The sequence below is a fragment of the Drosophila tropicalis genome, unplaced genomic scaffold (genome assembly GCF_018151085.1).
Source record: "Drosophila tropicalis isolate 14030-0801.00 unplaced genomic scaffold, ASM1815108v1 contig_573, whole genome shotgun sequence".
In the NCBI taxonomy this organism is placed as follows: domain Eukaryota; kingdom Metazoa; phylum Arthropoda; class Insecta; order Diptera; family Drosophilidae; genus Drosophila; species Drosophila tropicalis.
In genome coordinates this window covers 4,360,672-4,382,380 of record NW_027173049.1, presented here as the reverse complement: position 1 = coordinate 4,382,380, position 21,709 = coordinate 4,360,672, and the positions used below count along the sequence as shown (strand labels likewise).

General features: G+C 44.1%; 1 pseudogene; it reads right to left on the bottom strand.

The window, feature by feature from the left end:
* Positions 1-7,700: 7,700 nt before the first annotated feature.
* Positions 7,701-15,369, bottom strand: LOC137575502 (uncharacterized; annotated as a pseudogene).
* Between the last annotated feature and the right edge of the window lie 6,340 nt (positions 15,370-21,709).

Below are 21,709 nucleotides of genomic sequence, written 5' to 3'. Positions count from 1 at the left end.
GTGAGACGCAATCCATCTTATTGAGAGGGTTGACTATTGTGTTGTATAGCTGCTTGCCTTTAGGATTTACCAGGCGAGATCCCCAGTGCGTATGTTTGGCGTTATAGTCCCCTGCTGCAATGAAGCGATCTCCGAGTGTGTTAAAGAAATCGGTAAATTCCTTTTCAGAGATTGAGAAGCGTGGTGGGCAGTACATGGCAACCAATGTAGTGTTGCCGCAGCTGGTTTGGACGGTTATAGCAGTTGCTTGTAGGTGCTATGTTTCAAATCTGTTGAGGAACGAGTGTTTTATACGGTTTTTGATTAGGATACCAGTCCCGCCATGAGCATTTCCGTCTGGATGGTTTGTTGCGTGGAAGGTAAACTTTGGTATTTGAAAATTATTTTTTGATGTTAAATGTGTTTCTGATATCAGCATAACGTTGATTTCACTTGAGTCTAGGAATAGTTGCAGTTCGTTTTTATGCATTCCAAAGACATTAACGTTGGGAAGCAGGTTTTGATTCCGCATCAGTTTTGCATGAACGTCATAAAAGCGGTCATGTTTGTAGATGGTGGAGTGACGAGGTCTCTTTCGCGGGCTTCGTCTGTCCAATTCGGAGCACACTAGCGAAGGATACACTAGGACTGTATGTAGCAGGCATGTTAGATGATCTAACAGCCTTGGCGAAGAATACCTCCGGTGTAGTTTTAGAGGCGTTGACGGTGATTTTTGGTCCAGCTGGGGGGTTTGCGCCCGTTTAGGTGAGATTTAAGATCCTTGAAGACAGGACATCCTTTGTAGTTGGCCGTGTGGTTCCCTCCACAGTTAGTGCATAATCTTAGTGCGACATTGTTTCTGTCCTTCGTGCAAATGCCATCTTTATGATGTTCGCCACAGCCAACACACACTGACCTGAGATTGCAGTTGTTAGAGGTGTGGTTGTATTTCTGGCAGTTTTTACACTTCGGTGGTTGGTGTCTCTTATGGGGCTCCTCTACGGTGATTCTTCTGTGCAATAGGAGCTGTAGGTTGTAGATTGGGTGCACTTCATTTGGCTTCGACCGCTTTGCATCTGGTTGGAGCTCGATTTTAAAGAGCGGCTGTGCGACTTTGTTCCTGTTGATGATGTTGACAACGGATTTGACCGCAAACCCTTTTTCGACCAACGCGTCTGCTATTTCTTGAGTAGGGACCGATGGCTCAATCCCCTTCAACACAACCTGGAGCCCTTTACTGCTTTTTAGTTGGTAGGTATAGAAGTTGATGTTAGCATTACGGATGTACTTTTCGATGATGCGGAAATTGTCCTCAGTTTGGGTTTGACATTTAATTTCTTTAATGTTACCCCTATTGAGAGGGGTTACAAGAAAGTTATTTGCCCCTACTGTTTCTACTAGCTTCGAAATCAGGGCGCTGCAGTTAGCTCCACGGATATATAAAGGGGGTGGTCTAGCCGATTTAACTTTGTCTACAGCGCCGGCTTGATCATCTTGCTGATCGGCAAGAATTTCAAAACGATTCCCGCTAAGGGGTGCTACTCGTTCATTTGTTTTGGTTATTTTTGGCGTATTGCCACTTTTTTTTTTGCGGGCTTAGCTTCCGCTTAGTTATTTTAATATATCTATCCAATCCAGTTTGGCCAGAAGTCGTTGGGTTTACTATTGTGGCTGACTCAGGGCGACTTGTCGTTGACGGCTTGAGGCAGGTCAATATTTCGGCAGACGTTGTAGTAGTTGCTGTCAACGAGCTGACGGTGCTGGTCGGTGCAATCGGTGACCCAGTTATCGTTATTGATGGAGAAGCACACTGCTCTCTCCAAGGTAAGTTGCTTTTGATTGCTGAGTGGCTGGCACTTTCGGTGTTATTGCTTACGTTAGCATTCAGTGGGGTCGGCGACACCACCGAAAAGTACGCGTTGTTGCGTTGGACCGAGAGTCGACGCTCACATTGTTGTTGTTCAATTAGTTCTTGTAGCTGTTGCTGTTGGGGATCGAGAGAGCTTGGGCCCGAAGTGGTGGACATGGCTTTTGTAAAAATTACGCACTTTGTTGTTGCAACTTAGTATTTACTGCAATTAGAGCAATCTAATAGCAATATGATTGTAAATAGGCGTCTCTGGGGCGACTGAGAGCCCTACACAATTTTTTGCAATCGCGGTCTTTTTTTTACTTTCAATTTTTGCGGAGTGCATTAAAAAACACGTCTGTACACGGCGGCAGTTAAATTATTATTGATATGGTACATGAAGACAACTAATTGCCCAATGTGGACAAATTCAACTATCTAATAAGTTGTCTATCATTTCAAGTATCAGACGAAAATGATTGCAAGGCTCTAGATCGTTTCGTAGAGCCTGATGTCACCAAGGCTTTTGGCATGTTGTGGCTGCAAACTGAAGATCTTATATTACTTCGACTTGCTCTTCCATTAACTGCAATACCAACAAACCGAAAAAAAAAATATCGATCATGGCCAGGCTCAATGATCTACTAGCATTATTAGCGCCAGACCAAGTAAGCCACAAAATCCTGATCCAAGATTTGTGAATCGAGCACTTGGACTTGGACGACCCGTTACCAGATATCTTACAGACAAGATGGCAACAACTTGAAGCTGATTTATCTAATCTTGACATGGTTCGCGTAAATCGATTTGTTTACACATCAGCAAAAAATAAGTGTGAAGTCCATGGATTTTCGGATGCCTCAAATTGAGCGTATGGATGTTGCAAATACGCATGGACAACGGAAATTATGTAACTTCATTGATCATTTCGAGATCTAGAGTTGCGCCCACCCAATCAGAAAGTATACTTCGTTTAGAGCTTTGTGCTTCCGTTCTACTCTGCCACACATAGACTAAAATCAAACACATATTCAATATTCTTGACAGCAAAACATATTATTAGACAGATTCAACTGCCGTTCTTCATTGGATGTAAATGCACCCATCAACTCTAAAATGCTTTATTGCCAATCGCGGGTCAACCATACAAACTGAATCGCAGGATATCATTCGGAATCACGTGCCTGGAAAGGATAATCCAGCCGACATTGTTTCACGTGGATGCAGACAATTTGGTTTCATGGACCGAAATTCTAAGCATTTGATGCATTACATAGGTCTAAATCTGAGAGAAAGATAGATTACGAGCACATAGAGTTAGAATTGTGAAACACCCTTGTATTGAAATGTAGCACTAGTTATAAGGAAAGGAGCATAGTTGAGCAGATCATTAGTAGACTATCATCGTTTGAGTGATTGTGAGAGTCTGAGCATACGTTTTATAGATATTCAACCGAATTCCTATTAACCGCAATAATACGATAAGTGCTACAAAAAGCATTTCAGGTGTAAGGAAGCTCTGGCTGGGGTACAATTCTCAGTCCCAGAGTCCAGTCTACAGAAAATTTTTTTGATCTGGAGACTTTGATGAGTATCAGGATTGGGGACTGAGACCACATGAAGGGGGAAAAAGGGAAGGGAAAGGAGTAGGAGGAGGGTCCAAGAGGAGTAGCAACGACTGATCTCGTCTGCCAAGCGAAGCCCGCTTGGCCAAGATGTGGTTATGGGAAAGGAAGCTGAAGAGGAACTGCAACGACTGATCTCGTCTGCCAAGCGAAGCCCGCTTGGCCAAGATCCGTTGCCTCCTCACCTTGAGTGACTGAGCCTAGAGACCAGCGACTGACTTCGTCTGCAGGAGAATAACTCATCCTGCCGAAGTCCGCTGGTCCTTCGGCTCCACTCAAATGGTTAAGTGGCCGAGGAGAAGGGAAGGGAAAGGGTATATATAGATTCAGTGCCGAATAAAGAAATAATGCCGGGTGGGTTAAATGATCATATTATAACGTTTATTAATAATTAATTAAACCTAAACATATTTTGAAATCTGGGTCCCTACCGCACTCAAGCAAAAATAAAGGGGAACTTTGGTCATGGGCTCACCTGCTAATCCTGAAGGATCTCTTTAGGGTACTCTGTCTTTTGTCTTCTGCTACACTTGGCTACACTTGTTGATTTTTCACTGAGACTTCTCTTGTTTGTTTCCTTGGACAACTAATCACTCTCGTGGTTACTGGCGAAGTGATTTTCTCCTAATACTCGCTCTCTGTTAAAACCCACCCTTGCTCTGCCTACTTATGTACTAACGGTGAAAACATTCGATGCGTCTTGTGCTTTGGCACGCGTCACGATCGCCGTCTCTCTCTTTCACTTTCGATTTTGTCATGGTCTCTTTAGCGTTGACATGCAACGCAGCGTCCGCTGTCGGGAGGTTGTTCTCTCCGCGACGCGTCGACGCTGCAGCCGCATCAAGACGGTAGTTAGAAAGAGAGGGAGGCGGCGATCGTAAGTATTGACTATCAGACAAATAGAACTACAGTTAGTTTGGGTGTTGGGATATTTAATGTGCCCTCCATGGGCGTATCAAAATAAACGTAAAAATAAAAAGGGGCCCCACATGGGCGTAGTTTAGAGTCCAGCAAAATATGTGACTCGTCACAAGATGTCCTTATTTTGACCGGACGAAATGGACCGTGAGTCGCCCGTGTATCTTAATCTCGATGCGGAATAGTCGGTCGTCTGCCCACATGAGAAAACGGTGATTTCTGCGGGGTCCATCATGACGGAGTACCGCCACCCGATCTCGGACTTCAGCGGGTACCCGCCTGTCGGGGGGTGTCGACGAGCCATTCCGGTGGTGTGGAGACCCAATTGAGGGCTGCGGGGGTGGCATGCGGCACATAAATTGCCATAGATCGGCGCAAAGTTCCTCGCGAAGTTGGTCCAGAGGTAATGCGGGTAGGCGGAGTAGCGTCGGCGTTTACTGTGGCGGGCGATAGTCGAGGACGGGGCCCGGAGAGATCTAAGGGCATCTCTTCGTCTGCTTTGTCGGATAAAGCCTCACCCACAGCTTATAGGCTCATACACGGGCAGCAGAGGGGTGTCCGCCATGGCTGCTTCCAATACCCCTGGAGGTTGGCGTCTCTCAAGACACTCACACACGGGCCGCGGAGGGGTGTCCAGTGTGAGAGGAACTGTGTCAGTGTGGGTCTTGGGCTGGTCGTGCACGGGCCGCAGAGGAGTGTCCGATACACGTGGAGCCGGCGATTTATACTTGGGTTCACAGGCGGTGGCGGCGGGAGCTCTATAGCCTTCCATGAGGACGCCGAGCACTTCACTACAGAGTTCTGGGGGTTCGTTTTCGTCGCTATTGAAGGCCTTCAAGTCAGCCAGGCCGGCGGTACGTCGCTCACGCCCCTGGGCTCTTGTAGTCTAACAATATTGCTGGAAAGAAACTCGATTATTTTATACGGGCCTTTATACTTAGGCGCCAGTTTGGCGTTGAACCCTTCGTTGGCATTAGACAGCACATGTTGCTTGAGCATGACCATGATCCCGATGTTTGGACGCCAGTCGCGTCGCCTCAGGTCGTAGTATTTCTTTTGATTCTGGGTAGCGTTCAGTTGATTCTCATGTACGAGCTTGAAAATGTCTCCCATACGTCGAACGCGCTCGTCGGGGCTAAGAGGTTCGTTACCGGAGACATCCGTTACTTGGTCATAAAAGGTTCCCGACCTAATATGATGTAAGCTGGACTGAATCCGGTGGTGTCGTTGACGCTTGAGTTGATCGCTAGTGTTATTTCTGGAAGCCATTGATCCCAAGTGTTTTGCCCATTCTCCAGGTATTGTGCAATCATGGTCTTGATTGTTCGATTTGCCCGCTCGGTAGGATTATGCTGTAAAGAATATGGGGCGGTGTGCTGGAGTGCAATTCCGGACGTTTCGCAAAAGTTTTTGAAAATCTTGCTAGTGAACTGGGTACAATTATCGCTCACGAGGATACTAGGGTTGCCGAATCGGGCCCAGATCCTTTCACGAAACGCCTTCTCCAAAGCGAAAGGCCTTCTCCATTTACTATACAAATCCAAGAAAACTAGTAACATAGTATTACCTTGCTTAGAACGCGGCGAAGGCCCGATAAAATCAGTACACACGGTATCGAAAGACTCTGTGACTTGACGGGTGAGTATTTTGCCCGCTGGTTTTATTTGCGCCGGTTTAAACTGCACGCAGGTGAGGCAGCATTTAACGTAACGGGCCACGTCTCGGAAGAGGCCAGGCCAGAAGTATCTTTGGGTCACTCGCAAAGTGGATTTCCTGATTCCCAAGTGGCCAGCCGTCACCGCATTATGAAATTCCTTTAGTACTTGGTCTCGAAATTCTAGGGGAATACATAATTTCTAAGGTGTTGAATCGTTGTCATCTAAGTGTGGGTCTCGTCTACGATAAATCTGACCATTTTCGAAAAATCCGCAGGGTGTTCCGTGACGTGCTGCCGCATCTTTAGCCACCATTTACACTCCGTTTCTGCTTGTTGTGCCCAGTGGAGCACATGCACAGGTTGTCGCGATTGGGCATCGGCAATCACAAACTCGTGAGAGGTTGCACCGTGTCAGAGAAGTTGGGTACGAGCCGTCGATACCAAGAGGCGATACCGAGATATCGACGTAACTCCTTGACATTGGTTGGTGGCTGAAGGTTACGGATATCTGCTAACTTTTCAGGGTCAGTATGGATACCATCCTCGCTGACAACGTGACCTAGAAATTGGATCCGTTTTTTGAAGAAACGGCATTTGTCTCGGTTGATTCTTAAATTGTTTTCTCGTAGACGTCGAAAGACTTGAAGCAGGTGTGACAGGTGTTCCTCGAGGGTCTTTCCGATTACGATAATATCGTCTAGATAAGCGAAGGCATTTGGTTCCATTTCGGGTCCAATCACGCTATCTAAAGCCCTCTGGAATGTGGCGAATGCGGAGTGTAAGCCGAAGGGCATGACTTTCCAATGGAATAACCCGCGTCCGGGCACTGTGTAAGATGTACACTCTCTACTTTTGACTTCTAAGAGTATTTGCCAATACCCACTCTTTAAATCTAGAGTAGAGATGTATTTCGCGTTCCTCAATTTCTCTAGAATATGGTGTATATGAGGCAGCTATCTTTTTTTATAAGACTTACATCGACTTTATTCTGATTCTCAAAAACATGTAACATATTTAAAGGTCGAACTTCTTTACCAATCGGCAATTCCAAAGGACTATTTTTAGTGGTTCTATTTGTTGTGCAATTTATGGCCAGCTGTATTTCGCCTAAATCATCCTGCCAGGATCGCTTACTGGTCTCTATAGCAGTTAACATTCCCACGACTAGCACCCGTTGCAATCAAGTGTAAACCTATCTTTTGCATGGTGCAGAACTTGCTAAAATCCTTTCCAGTAAAACATCTGCCCTGGTCAGCAATGATTCTATTCGGTACGCCGAAAAGTGATATCGATGACTTTAAATCATTGACGAAACTTTCAGTATTTACGTTTACAGTATGGTACAAATAAACAAACTTGGTAAACGCATTGATTTGTACTACAAGGTACTTCATTTTATCGCTTTTTCCACTCATCTTGCCATTTATATGTGCATAGTGTGCCATGGTATATCTACTTTAGGAATGGGATGGAGCTCTACTTGTATTTTGCCCGACGGCGGTTCAGTGAGTCTGCAGGTAATACAATTATCTACGGTTTCATTGATAATTTGTTGTTGGGCCGGATTACGAGGATAATACTTTGCTTCATGAGTCGATCGTGCTGCAATACAATGACATGTTGTGCTATTTGGGTAACGCCGTGGAGCCCGTCGAACTTAGTGATTTCCGCGTCAAGAACCGCTTGAAGTTCCGGCTCTAGTGTCTCCTGTTCCATACTGGAACGGTTTCATTGATAATTTGTTGTTGGGCCGGATTACGAGGATAATACTTTGCTTCATGAGTCGATCGTGCTGCAATACAATGACATGTTGTGCTATTTGGGTAACGCCGTGGAGCCCGTCGAACTTAGTGATTTCCGCGTCAAGAACCGCTTGAAGTTCCGGCTCTAGTGTCTCCTGTTCCATACTGGATGATTGTTCTGGCTTTAAGACCTCGTCACGGGTCTCAGCTTCTACTGAGGCTAATCGGGCGTCCACCTCGGTTACCGGTTCCTTTTTGCCGCCGGGCTGGCGGAATGGGTTTTTACGTATAGCGTCAGGGGTTTGGAGGCGGCAAAACTGAGCCTGCTTGACATACTGGTTTGTTGCTATGCTGAGAGTCAGAGGTATTCTTGGCCATAGCGGACGTTTCTGCAGGATCCAGTTGATTTATATGAGCATCCGGCTGCGTGTGGTCATCCGCCACTAGTGATGGCTGAATTGTAGAATTGACTGGGCTGTGGGTCTTATCGAAAGGAGGCAACTGTAACAGATAACCTCCACAACGTATAGAAGTTCCTATGTTCCGAAGGAAATCCACTCCTAGAATAAGGGGATCCATCATCGATGGCATCGCTAACAAGGTCATATGTACGGTCTGTGCCCCGAGACTGATGGTTGCCCTAAGAGAACTTTTGATTGCTGCCCGAGTATTATCGGGCATTATATATTATATATTATTATTGGTTAAGCCGGGTAACGTTTGGAAATCATTTCGTCGGGTATACAGCTTGTAGTCTGGTAAAAGATTTTCGTAGATCCTGTCGAGTTAACGTCGAGTAATGAGCTCTCTTCATCATCAACCGAAGGTCTACTAGATACTCCTTGTATGGTTCCTGAATCCGTTGCTTCCGAGCGCGTATGCTATCCTCTAGTTTCTCAAAATAGCGTGGGGGTAGAATTAACTCTAAGAATTCGGACTTGAAGTCGACCCATGTCATCTCCGGATAGCCGCTGGTTTGCCACCAGCTTTCGGCCCGTCCGGTCAATAGGATGGCTATCATCGGAGGCAGTATCTCCAAACTCAAACGGTAAGTCGCTGCTCGAGCCTCTATTTGCTCTATGAAATAGATAGGGTCGGTAGATCCGCTAAAGGCAATTCCCCATTTAGTTATACATTCCACGATCGAGGCATAGCTCCCAGTAGTACGGCCTACCATAGATTCATGGACCCGACTCCGCTCACTGAGCTCGATGTTAATCTTTGATCCAGGCGTGCCGAAAGGTGTCGGAGAACCGGAACGAGAACCAAAATGCGATTCCGGTAGTTGGGAAATAATTCCTTCGGGAGTAGGCGGACTGTGGATTTACATCTAATTTCTTGTCCCCGGCATTAAATTGGGCTTCGATTTCTGCGAGTCGACTCAATACCTCAGGATGATGGTCCTCCCTTGAGGCGAACTCACGGAACCGATTTCTTTGGTCTTCCACTATTCCACCGGTGTCTAATCCAAATTTGTCACAAAGGACTTCCAACTCGGCTTTGCGACGATGGTTTATCCAATGAACGCCCATTGCTAGTATGTTAGTAAGGACTCGGAGTCGTAGTATATATGATAAGCAGCTAAAGGATATCGGAGTTCGCCCAGTAGGCTACGCGATACTGATTAAAGATGGCTACGGTAAACCGATAAGCTATAGTATGGATGTGCAATTTGACCAATGCGTATATGTATTATTTAATTTTTAATAAATTCTGTAAGGAACGGGTCAGAAAATATGAAAATATATATGTTTGTTTCAAAGAAGAGTAAGTAACGGTGACGCGTAAAGGAGAATTATCGCCGCCGGGGAAACTTTCGAGGTGGTTTTTGGTTTGAATATTTTGAACCAAATCTTTGCAATGGTTCAAATATATATAAGAAAGATCTTGCCTGTGGATAGATTTCGATCCAGTTTGTTTATTTCAGATAAGTAAGTCCTTGAATGTAGGATATAGTTATTGGAGACGGGGTAGCATTAATCTCCGTTGTATCCTTGAAGTTTAGTTCTCCTTGGCGATGAATGTCCTTGTCCTATGTCCTTGTTGATCCTTTCGTTGTTCATCCTTGTATTGGTGAGTAGTCCTGTTAATGAGCCTTGTCCAGTTGTTATCCTTCCGGATTGAAGCAAATTTTTCCCTCGATGTTTTCTTGTTGAGTTCCAAACACTGACTCCCTTTGCCAGTGCATATGCTTGGTTTTAAATAGTTCCTTGTGCGTCACTCTTCTGTCTCTTATCCTCTACTGCTGTTACCGCTGCTGTTACTTCTGCTGCTGCTTTGGGTGAGGGTGGTGGATTTTAGGTTACTCATGCCCAATCATGGGCATAATCAAACTAATTCCCATAGGCGACTCTGTCGATGGCTCCTTGACTCAATGGCTAGCTCTGTCGGTAACTCATTAGCTGACTCCATTAATAATTCTCTCTGGAATACGTTGTTGATGAGATTATTAATCCTGTCGAAAACTCTGTTGATGACTCTGCTGATAATTCTGTCGCAACCCTACCGGAGACTCTGCCGATTTTCTTACCTAGCATGGCATGCCGGTGTGCATGTTATATATATATTTATTTATTGTTTTTTTTTTTTTAAAAAAAACTTCTGTTGCTTTCGCAACATACAAAAAAAAATAATCATACAAGTTTGCACAAAAACAAATGGTTTTCTTTTGCTCATGTGTGTGGTAAACTAGGTGATATACCCATGCATACCCTTCCATACGAATACCCATACGATTGCATCAATGTCTATGAGTCGCCTCTTCACGCATATGTACGTCACGAGTGAACCAGAAATTTCTCTGCCTTGGAGGAAATGTGTGACATAATCGTCACACACTGACACTTTCAGGCCAATCTCTACGATCCGTGTCTTGAGCGCACACATACACGAGAGTCAGCGATACTCATACACACTCACACGATCGGATGTGGCATCACACATGTGAGAGCCAATGCACACGAACATCACTGATTTTTTTTTTTCCCCCCACACACGCACTTTGAAAACTCTTTTTTTTTTTTGCACAATAAAAAAAAACTATCACAAAACTCGACGCGCGACTGTACTTCAGATTTGCAAGGAAGGAAAGAAAAAAAAAACGGTTGAATCAAAGCTGTGTGGAAGATTGAGAGAGAAATGGCGAGAGAATGCTCGTAGCTCACACACGCCCCGAATCAAACGGTGAATTGTCTGCTCTCATTCTTACTGGCCACTCGCGTGTCCCTGTCTCTTTCTCGCATGTAACTGTTGCTTGCAAAGAAAACTAAAAGCACGTGGCACATCGACAACGTATATGCGACTTTTAAATACCCTAACCACAAATATATACATATATATATAAGTTAACTTTCGCATTGCTATGCGAAAGCTACCTTACGTTTTCGTAAGGATTTATTACAAATGTAATTTACCCAAATAAGAATCCTGGACAATTAGAAAACATTACAATTCCTTTTATTCAGTACTTAGTATAAAGAGTTTCAATAGTAAGTTATTGGTATTTTATGTTAGAGCAAATTGATTAATAGTTCTTGTTCTTTTGATGGTTGGAACCAGAATAATTCTTAACCCTGCCGCCCAGAAGCGCCAAAGCTCCCTAGCTGGCCCTGAGTTGCTGACGCAGCGCGAATGACCGTCCAACGGTCGCACGCGCATCCGGTGTCACCGCTTTGGCTCTTGCGCAAGCGGTTGGTATTTCTGCTTTCCCATCCTTTTTGCTGAGCCAGCAATCCATGCTGAGCCAGCAGTTTGTGTGAGGGGCAGGTTGTGTGAGGGGCAGAGTGGCCTGATGTTTGTGCGCACTCGCAGAGTTCATGGTGTTAACTCCTTCCCCTCCAGAGATCTGCGTCCCGCAGGTTAGGGTGAATACGACGGGGTGGCCTTCTGTGGTATCGCCAGGCCGCTCGTGGATGTTATCTTTCTCCAGGCAATATATAGCACGATGACAACGCATACCGTTCCAATGGCCTATGTTAATAGCGACATCTGGAGCCTTCTCGATACATCGTATAGTTGCCTCAGATTTTGGACAGAGAACTCATGGACGTATTGCAGCGTCGGGGTGTAACCTATGGCCGTTACATTGGAGAGGAGAGGAGAGGAGAGGTCTTCTTTCCGATGGTTACTGTTTCATTTTCCAGCTTGACAATAAAGGAGCCCTAGAGTCTACGTTGTCCCGAGGAGGTGGACACTGTTCCGTTAAAGCCAGTGGGGAGCACCGTGCTTTCGTCTATCAGTGTCACTGATTCCTGTGCGTCCCTCAGGTAATGGCATTGTGCATTGCCACCTTTGATGAGTCGTGGGATGCAGCCTTCCTCATTTAGTTTGCGTAGGTTCTCTTCCTGACAAACTGTCGTGTTGCCGATGGAGAGGCAATTTCCGAGGACCTCATAGGTTTCGCTTGGGTCCACCGCCACCAGGTTGACATCCGAGTAGGTGAAGTAACTTATACTTTTTGTCCATCACCTTAGGGATGGCATGACCGTTGATCGGGAGAATTCAATAGCCTCGACCGCATTCTGGTACGGGAGTCCCGCTACTTCGCTAAGGATATCGTCTACCTCCTTTCCGTATAGCAGGTCCGAGTTCAGCGCTCCCGTCTTGGCTAATTGGCATGATCTGGTCACCTCATGGACTTGAGTTGACAAAATCATGGCCTTATGCAGCGTCGCAGTGGCGGCGTGGATGTATCCATCTATAGAGTTGACCTTGCCGATGATGCCATTTAATTCTTCCAGAGTGCGATATGTAGCCTGGAGAAGCTTTTCGTTGATGCGGACTTGATGGTTATTGCCCGCAACAAGGCTACCCTGGGTCTTCAGAGCCGCGTTCCAGGGAGCCAGCTTCCCATTTCCATGCTGAGCCGAGTAATTCTACGGCCCTAGGTTTCCGGGCCGGCGTGGAAAGTAATTTTCCTGTATCCTCTTCAGCCTGATCCAAGTAATGGTTTGCTATTATCCTTGTACGCTGGTCGGCTTGCAGTGTGGATTCCTCCAGAGTGGTTTGGATCGCCTGTTGGAACTCCAGCAGATTTATTACGTGAATCAGCGGAAATACGCCACTAACACGCCAGACGTATCCCTGTTGAAAGGAGATTACCGGAGAGTCATAATTGAAGAAATGGGCAGCACTTGCCTGCTGCATTATCACCATTGCCATCCTTGAAGATGAAGAGATGGTTACCACCTGGTTCGTGAAGAGTGCCTTGTCTCATGATTTCTTAATTTTTAAATATTTCTTAATTTTTGTTTGTTTTTTTTTTTTTGTGGTTTTATGTTTGCTTGCATCTTTTCTTATTTGTATTTTCGTTTTTGTATATGTCGGGGCGTATCCTGTTTTATTTAAATCACTCATTGTCTTCTAAGTAAAAATTTTTTTCTGTTTTTTTTTTACTTTGCACTACTTTCGCTTTTTCACTTGTATTTTGAACTGTACCGCTAGTTCCCTGGGAGGTTGTACACTGAGCTCTCTAGCACGAGGACCCCCTTTATATAGGACCTGCCCTGAAGACAGCTCTCAACATTTTTTGCTAAGGTTGCTTAGATGCTCAAGAAGGGCTACAACTGACGCACCTGTCAATACATTGGAACTAACTAGTAGGCTTTGACTTATTAGTCAGGTGTCAGTCTGCAAACGCTGCACGGCAGTGCTGTAAACTACACAATGCACTGACACCTGACAATTCTCGAAGCACCATAGTAGGCTCTGATTCATTAACACCTGATAATTCTAAAAACAACATAGTAGGCTTTGATTCATTCTCGAAGCACCATAGTAGGCTTTGATTCATTAACACCTGATAATTCTAAAAACAACATAGTAGGCTTTGATTCATTCTCCGACACGGCCATTCTGACAAAGTACACGTCCTCGTGTAGGTAAAGATATTACCACCATATTAGTCATCTTTTATAGGTCTTAACTTTATTATCTGAATCAAGTAACCATCGTCTCTCATAGACGGATAGCCATCGTCTCTCATAGACGGATAACCATCGTCTCTCATAGACGGAAAACCATCGTCTCTCATAGACGGATAACCATCGTCTCTCATAGACGGATAATTTAAGGGCCATCGTCTCTCATAGACCCCCCGCCATAGCAAGTCCTTCTGCTATGGTGCGGTCTTCATTTTCCCTCTCGGGACTCTAAGACATCACTCGTGTAATGACCAAATATCAAATTCAAAGACACATTAAGCATTTATTCTTAACCATACCAGAGAGTATCTTTTTCTCTTTTTTTTTTATAACAAAATTCATAAATTCAAAATTCATTCACAATTAATCATTGTGCTTGCACAATGCAACTTCAACAAATCAACAAAGTATTTACTTTCAAATCAACGCCTGCCAGAAAATGAATGTCCAATATATCAAAATTACAAAAACAAAATAATAAATTTAATTCATCCTATCACTTGTACGGAACTCTGTCAGTCTCAACTATTTTATCATTATCAATATCCAACTTATTCCCTCTGGAATTTTTCTAATGTCTTCGTGACAGTATTTGTAAATTCGTTTATTTGTTGTCTTCGTGACAGTATTTGTAAAGTCGTTTGTTTGTTAACGACTTTAACAAATACCCGTCCCCTTCCAGTATTTCAGTTACCAAAAATGAGCCCTTAAATTTCGGTTCTAATTACGTTTGATGTTTCTCCTCGTTTTTTAGCAGAACATAGTCACCGACATTGTGCCTTACAACCATGGCGTTGTTTATGACAATCAGCCAAACTCTTCATCTTATCACTGGCACGAGTCCGAACACTGTTCAAATCAACTTCGATTTCTGTGTCCACTGGTAGAATTAACCCTATCGGTCGAGCTTCTTTTCCTATCAACATTTCTCGCTTCAGTTGCACGACTAACTGTGCAATTTAATGCAAGCTGAACCTCGCCAAATGAATATTTGGCTCGATTCAACAGCAGTTAGCAAATTTTTGAGCGTACTCATAACACGCTCAACTTGACCGTTTGCACGACTTGCCCCAGTTGCAACTAGATGAAGTTTTATATTTTGTGAGGAACAAAATTCAAAGAATCGAGAACTTGAAAATCACCTTCCCTGGTCAGCTATGATACGATTTGGTATCCCAAATAGGGCAATTGAGGCTTTTAAGGCCTTAACGCAGCTTTCTGTGTCTATTCAAAGGGTGTGATAAAGGTGTACAAATTTCGTGAAGCCATCAATCTGAACGATGACATATTCTTTTAGGTCGCTTTTACCGCTCAACTTTCCGGAAATGTCTATGTGAACAGTGTTCCAAGAGATGTTCACCTTCGCGATTGGATGGAGCTCAGCTTGTATTTTTCCAGAAGGCGACTTAGAAGTCCTATAAGTTATGCAATTGTTTACAAAATTGCGAACATATGTTATGAAACCAATAATATTGGTAAACCTTATCAAGAGTTTTTTGCCAACCAAGGTGCATAACTGACTGTACCTGTACCTGGTTTACCACGGACCATCTAAATGTTGTTGCTCGTTGGAATTGAGCTAACGAACTATTTCTACAATCTCTGGATCTAATTTCTGTTCCGTAAGAAGCCACTCATTTGAAATCTCAGCCAAGTTTACTCGCTTCTCGGTGATTTTTTCTAACACGAGTTGTGGCTTAGAAGGAACAAGATTCCTGGAAAAGAAGTCGCCCAAGTAGATAATGACGAAAGTGTTTTACAGAAGCAACCACTGCCAATGTTTCCAACTCGTATGAGTGATATCTAGCCTCAGAGGGCAAAGTTGTTTTGCTAAAATATTCCACCACATGAGGACTACCTTTAATACGGTGTAGGAGTATTGCACCATAAACACAGGAACCGGCGTCAGTATGTAACTCAATAGGGTATTGTGGGTCAAAAATTAACAAAACAGGTTCATTTGTAAGGACAGTTACTATTTTTTTTCGAATATTCTCGAGTTCAACATCCCAGACAATACTTCCTTTTCCTGACGTAATAGAATAGAGTGGCTTCATTATTTTGGCGAAATCGGGTACAAACTTGCGAAAGTAAGAAGCCAGACCAATAAACTGTCGCAAACTGGGAACAGTCTGCGGAGGTGGTAATAAACTAAATGCAGTAATCTTCTGTGAGTTTGGCCTAATCTCGCCTGCTTTCACTTAGAACGCCAAATACTGTACCCTTGTTTTCTGAAAAGAACATTTCGAGATATTGAAGATGAATCCAGCCCTTGTCAGAACGTTCAATATTGTTCTCAATCTTTCCAACATTAACTCAATTGTTGATGACACGATCATAATGTCGTCCATATAGACAATTACGTATGAATATGCAAGATTGCCTAATGCTTGCATAACTGTCCTTTGAAAAACGGAAGGCGCATTTTTTAGTCCAAAAGGCATTGCAAGAAATTCGTATTGGCCATCTGGAGTCACAAATGCAGTATATTCAGCGGAATCGGGGTGAATCGGATTTTGGTGAGAACCACTAGCCATATCTAAACAAGTAAAGTAATACGAACCATGCAATCTATCAATCTGATCACTAATGAGCGGCAAGGGGTATTTGTCAGCAACGGTATTTGAGTTTAATTCTCTGTAGTCAGTACATAAACGATCGGACCCATTTTTCTTTTTTACAAGCAACTTGCATACGGAGAACAAATTGGGCGGATAATGTTACATCTAAGTAACTCTCTTAGCCTCTCACGCACTATCTTTCTCTCTCTTCTGGACTGAGCCTATGCGGCCGACGTTGCACAGTTTTGTTGGGGTCAATTAGTCAAATCCTCATTTCTCCTGTATTAACTCGTGTGTTTGGGATCCCTTTAGAAAATGCTGAGGTATAATTTTTAATTAAATTTATTAATTTGCTTTTATCAGCATCAGCCAATTCAGTATCGATTTCATCAAGATAAATTGGACAATCAATAGCGGCATAAATATTTACGGATTTTGATTTTACAAATTTAAACACATTTGGTGAAAGTACAACATTGAAACCCTGATTAAGAACTTCATCGTTCTTCAAGTCCTCATCTCGAACAACGTGAAATAATATTTCTATCATGTTTTCATTAATGGTAACCTGACTGAGAATTTGCATAGTACTATAAATACCGGCATCGCCGATATCTTTTAGCATTACTATATTATTCATGCGCTTTCCGGACAATCTGCCACTTATCTTTTCTCTTATCAAAGAACATTCGGCACCAGAGTCAAAGCAAATTGGGTAGCTCTCACCTCGATGTAACATGACTCCTGTTGGCTCAGACACAAAACGCTGGTTTACATTCTTTTGTTTTATTGGGACGTAATTTCCAGAGTATCAGTTCGCAAAAGCCCAGGTTAGCAACACTTGAAGCAGATAACACGGGTCTTCCCTAGTTGGGTTTTCGCCTCGGCCTCTTGTCGCGCTTTTTTTTATGCATTCAGCTATTTTGTTTCCAACTTCTCCGCAGAAATGGCTCAGTGTGGTTGACATTTTTCGCCTTTTATTGTCAGGTCCAGGGGTGATATTACGGCCGGTATCGCGATGCTGTTGTAAGCCTTCAACTCCGATTGCAGATCACTTCGTGTTTGCACCCTTGAAGTGAATACAATTCATTGTAAACGGCGATCCATATTTGCCATATGTGCAAGCGCAACAGAAACGGCGATCTGCTCTATGTTTTTCTACTTCCAGGCTATAGTTAGCGATGAGACCAGACGGCTAGCATTTACTGTCAAGCACTCTTCATTAGCCGGACGACAAATTGTGTTTCATCGCTTTTGTATCGATGAAGGAACAATTCTATAAAATCGCTCCAATTCATGCCAGGGTAGGCGATTTCTGTTAGCCATTGGGATGCACTGCCCTCCATCGCATTACTTAATGCCAATTTCGCGGTGTAAATTCCAGTGATGGTTGATTAGGGTGTCGGTCGTATTTATGTAGCTTGCATGTTTTGCAGGCTGCCACAATATTTCTGATTCTGCTCGCCATTTTTGGGAAATAGACCCGCTCTAGTAGCTGAAGTCTTATTTCATTGGAATTTCTGTGAGCCCTCTGGTGTTCCTCAGTGATGACTCCGTAAATCGCATCGTCATCAGTCAAATCCGTCACCATCCTTTGCGTGATGCGAAGTTTGTAGCCCGTGAATGATTGGAGGTAACACGTTTGCAGAAGTTGCAGATGCGTATCCGGGATTTTAATTCCGTTTATTAGGGACGGGCTAAGGAAAGCCTTCAGTATGGTGTCCAATTCTGCAGTAGTAAATGTTCTGATGGGCAGTAGGTGCTGAGTGAAGCCGGCATGCGGTGAGACGCATTCATAGTCCGAACGAGCGGGATCAAAGACAATCTGATTCCTGAATGCATTGATGGGGACCTCGACATGTGCAACAAGATCAGAGGCGTCTTGAAGTGCGCTGTGCACCGTTGCCAATGAGTCAGTGTCATTGTTTAAGGTGCCGAGAATATTCAAATTTAGTTTATTTGGTAATTTTTCAGGCGAATCGTACGAGATTCTTGACAACGCATCCGCCACCAAATTCGCTTTCCCTGGTTTGTAGATTAACTCGTGGTCGTATTCTTCTATCCTAGACTTCCAACGCTTTAGTTTGGCGTTGAAATTGCTATTCCCCATGGCATAAATCAGTGGTTGGTGGTCAGTGTATGTTTTAAAAGATGCGGTTCCGTATAAATAGGTCCTGAGGCTGTCCAGCGCCCAGATGATTGCCAACATTTCTCTCTCGATTGTGGCGTAGTTTTCTTCTGTCCGACTAAGTGCCCTTGAGAGTTAGGTAATGGGCCTATCGTTGTTTGCGGTAATCTGTGATAGGACGGCCCCGAGGGCGACATTTGACGCATCTGTGGTGAGATGGAAGGGTTTCGAAAAGTCAGGGAAGGCTAACATCTCTGATGAGGAGAGAAGCGTTTTCAAATCGCGGAAAGCTTGCATTGCCTCCTCGTCTAGTGTAATTAGAACTTTTTTTGATTGCGAGGATTTAACTTGGGCACCGCCCGCACGCGTCAGGTTCGTAAGCGGTTTCGCAATTCTAGCGTAATCTTTTATATATTTCCTGTAGTAGGAGGTCATACCTAAGAAAGACTTGAGCTCCTTTAGATTTCTTGGAGGCTGTATTTTTAGGATTGCATTGACTTTTTTGTCATCGACTTTGATGCCATCCCCCGTTACGATGTAGCCTAGGAATTCGACTTGTTTTTGCAGGAAATGAGTTTTTTCGAGGTTCACCTGCAGGCCTACATCACGAAGTCTGGTAAGTATTGTAGTTAAGTTCAACTAATGGTCTTTGTAGGATGAACTGAAAACAATTATGTCGTCAATGTACACGTAGCATATTTTCCCGATGTACTCCCTGAGTACATCGTCTATCATTCTTTGGAAGATGGCGGGGGCATTCTTAAGCCCGAAATGTAATCTAAGAAATTCGTACTTTCCGTTCAGGGTTGAAAAAGCGGTCTTTGGAATGTCCGCGGGATTCATATGAATTTGGTGGAAACCCGAAGTCATATCGATGGTAGTAAAAAGCTTCGCCTTGCCTAACTTGGCCAAGTTAGCTAGCTAACTTGGAAGTAATGTCTGGGATTGGATATCGATCGGAGACCGTCACCGCACTTAGTCTTTTGTAGTCAATCACCATGCGGTATTGTTTCTCCCCGTTGGGCTTTGGTTTCTTTTCCACCACCCATACTGGGGAGTTATACGGTCTTTCCGACGGCCGGATCATACCCTCGTGGAGAAGTTTCGTAACCTGGTTTTCAACTTCCTGTCTCATGTGGACTGGATATGGATAGAATCTGGTGTAAACGGCATCCTCCGTTCGGGTACGGATGGATGCTTTAATTTGGGTTTCTACGGCTTTACCAGGGGCCACAGGTTCGAAGACGGATGAAAAGCTTTTGAGTAGGGCTTCTAGGGTGGGCCCGACTTCTTTCGGATGGTCTTCGTCTAAGAGGAAATTGAGTTGGGTTGTTAAGCGGTTTAGGAGAGGTATCGCTACCCCGGGCTGTATGGTTAATGTGTCAAGCTCCCTGTCAATTTTAGCCTTCAGATATCTTAACGTATCATCGCAGATAATACCATCAAAGCTGTTCGGGTTCGGTAACGTGTAGAATGTGAGTTGAGTGTTGTTGCCCAAAGGGTCGAAAAAGGGGCCGGTTGTAGATTTGGATACTTTAATAGGGCCTCCGGCTGACTGCACTAGGAATGGGGTCTGCAAAGCCGAAGCCCCGTCAGATAGTTCCCGACTAATAAAGTTTCTGTTTGCGCCAGTATCAATGAGAAACTGTCGCACTACCCCATTCCTATCTTCATACTCTATGTATGGTACGCTTGAGAGGCCATGCCCATAAAATTTATTTGATCTTGGATCACGAGGTCGTCGGGGTGCGGTGGGGCCACATGGGCTGCACCCTCATCTCGCTCGTTAACCGCGATCGTCGGCATTTCTTCGTACAACTGTTCGTTACTCGGAGTAGCCTCAATAGGCCTTGGGGCGCAGTCTACTCCATTAGGATCGGACACGTTTGGTGCTTCCACATGGAATAAATACTGTGCTTTTTTGAAGGGGTTAGTTGACTCGCTGGGGCTTCTCTTGACGCCCCCTTTAGCTCCCTGGTTTGGGAATCGGGTCCTGGACTGGCTTGAGATTGCCGGTTCCATTTTGATGGCCGGCCTGGTAATTTGCTGGCTTCGGAAGCCACTTGATACCGGCGGGGGCTGGTGTGGGGCCGCGGTCCTATGACTTACATAGGTCACGGGGTTGTTGAATCTTGGGGAAAAATTATTTGGTGGATATTGCTGCCGATAAACGGCCCGTTGTTGATACGGTGGCCTAACGGGAGCGGTCGAGGAAGCTAAGTTCTTCGTGTACATGACGTTATCTAACTCCTGGGCAATTGAAAATGCCTCTGGCAATGTTCTAGGGCGATTTACAGTGATCAACCCCGCCATTTCTTGGGGTAGCCCTCATATGAAGACCCGTAAGGCTCTTTCGCGGTAAGAGCCTATGAAAGCTTCAAGCACTCCCTTGGCGTGTCCTGCATTCCTGAGTTTTGCTACGATCAAAGAAAGATGCCTGTTGATATTGTTATAATATGCCTCCAAGTTCCCATCACCGCGGACTAGCATACTCATCTGATATTCTAGAGTCCCTATGTCTCTTTTGTCCTCATAATTTGAGGCAAGGACCTTCATGATTTCTGGCCAATCGTCATCTGCTACGTCGCTAGAGATCAACATCTCGTCCGCCCTGCCTTCTATCTTCGACCTCAGGTGGAGGACGACGGCCCTATATATCAGCTTATCTCTTGCTACCTCATAATCCCGAACTATGGATTCAGCTTGCCTGATCCAGGTTGGATACTGGGCAGCTTCTCCCGTAAAGGGCCTTATTTCCTTGACGCAATCTGGTAAAGTTGCTATCTGCCTTAGGTCGAATTCGGTTAGGGCTTTGGATAGCGGTTTGTCCACTACGACTACGGGTTCTGAGTTCTTCCCTTCTAAAATTAACACCTTTTCTTTTTGCTGTTTTAGCTCCTCCGTAAGGGAGGCTACCTGAGCGAGTAGGGTGGAAATGGCCACTTTCATCTCGTCCATTTTTTTGAGAGGGAAAAAAATTGGAATTCAATACGAAAGAATAGGATGGAATACAGTGATATCTTTCAAATTAACTTTTTTTTTTATTTTTTTTTTTTTTTTTAATTGGTTGGTTGATTGATAAAGTATTTACAAGTAAAACAATTACAAGCAAAAAAAAATAACACAAAATTCTCTTCTTTTTATTTTTTTTATTTTATTTTACTTTTTTTTTTAAAAAGAAGGGATAGATTTTTTTGATAGAATAATTGTACTGAATGATTTTAGGTTTTTATTAAATCTGAGCACTCTTCACTCACCTGGGTTATTGTTGTTAGTATTGTTTTTATTGAAATGATGGTGTGGTTTGTGTGGTAATCCCTCCTTACAGG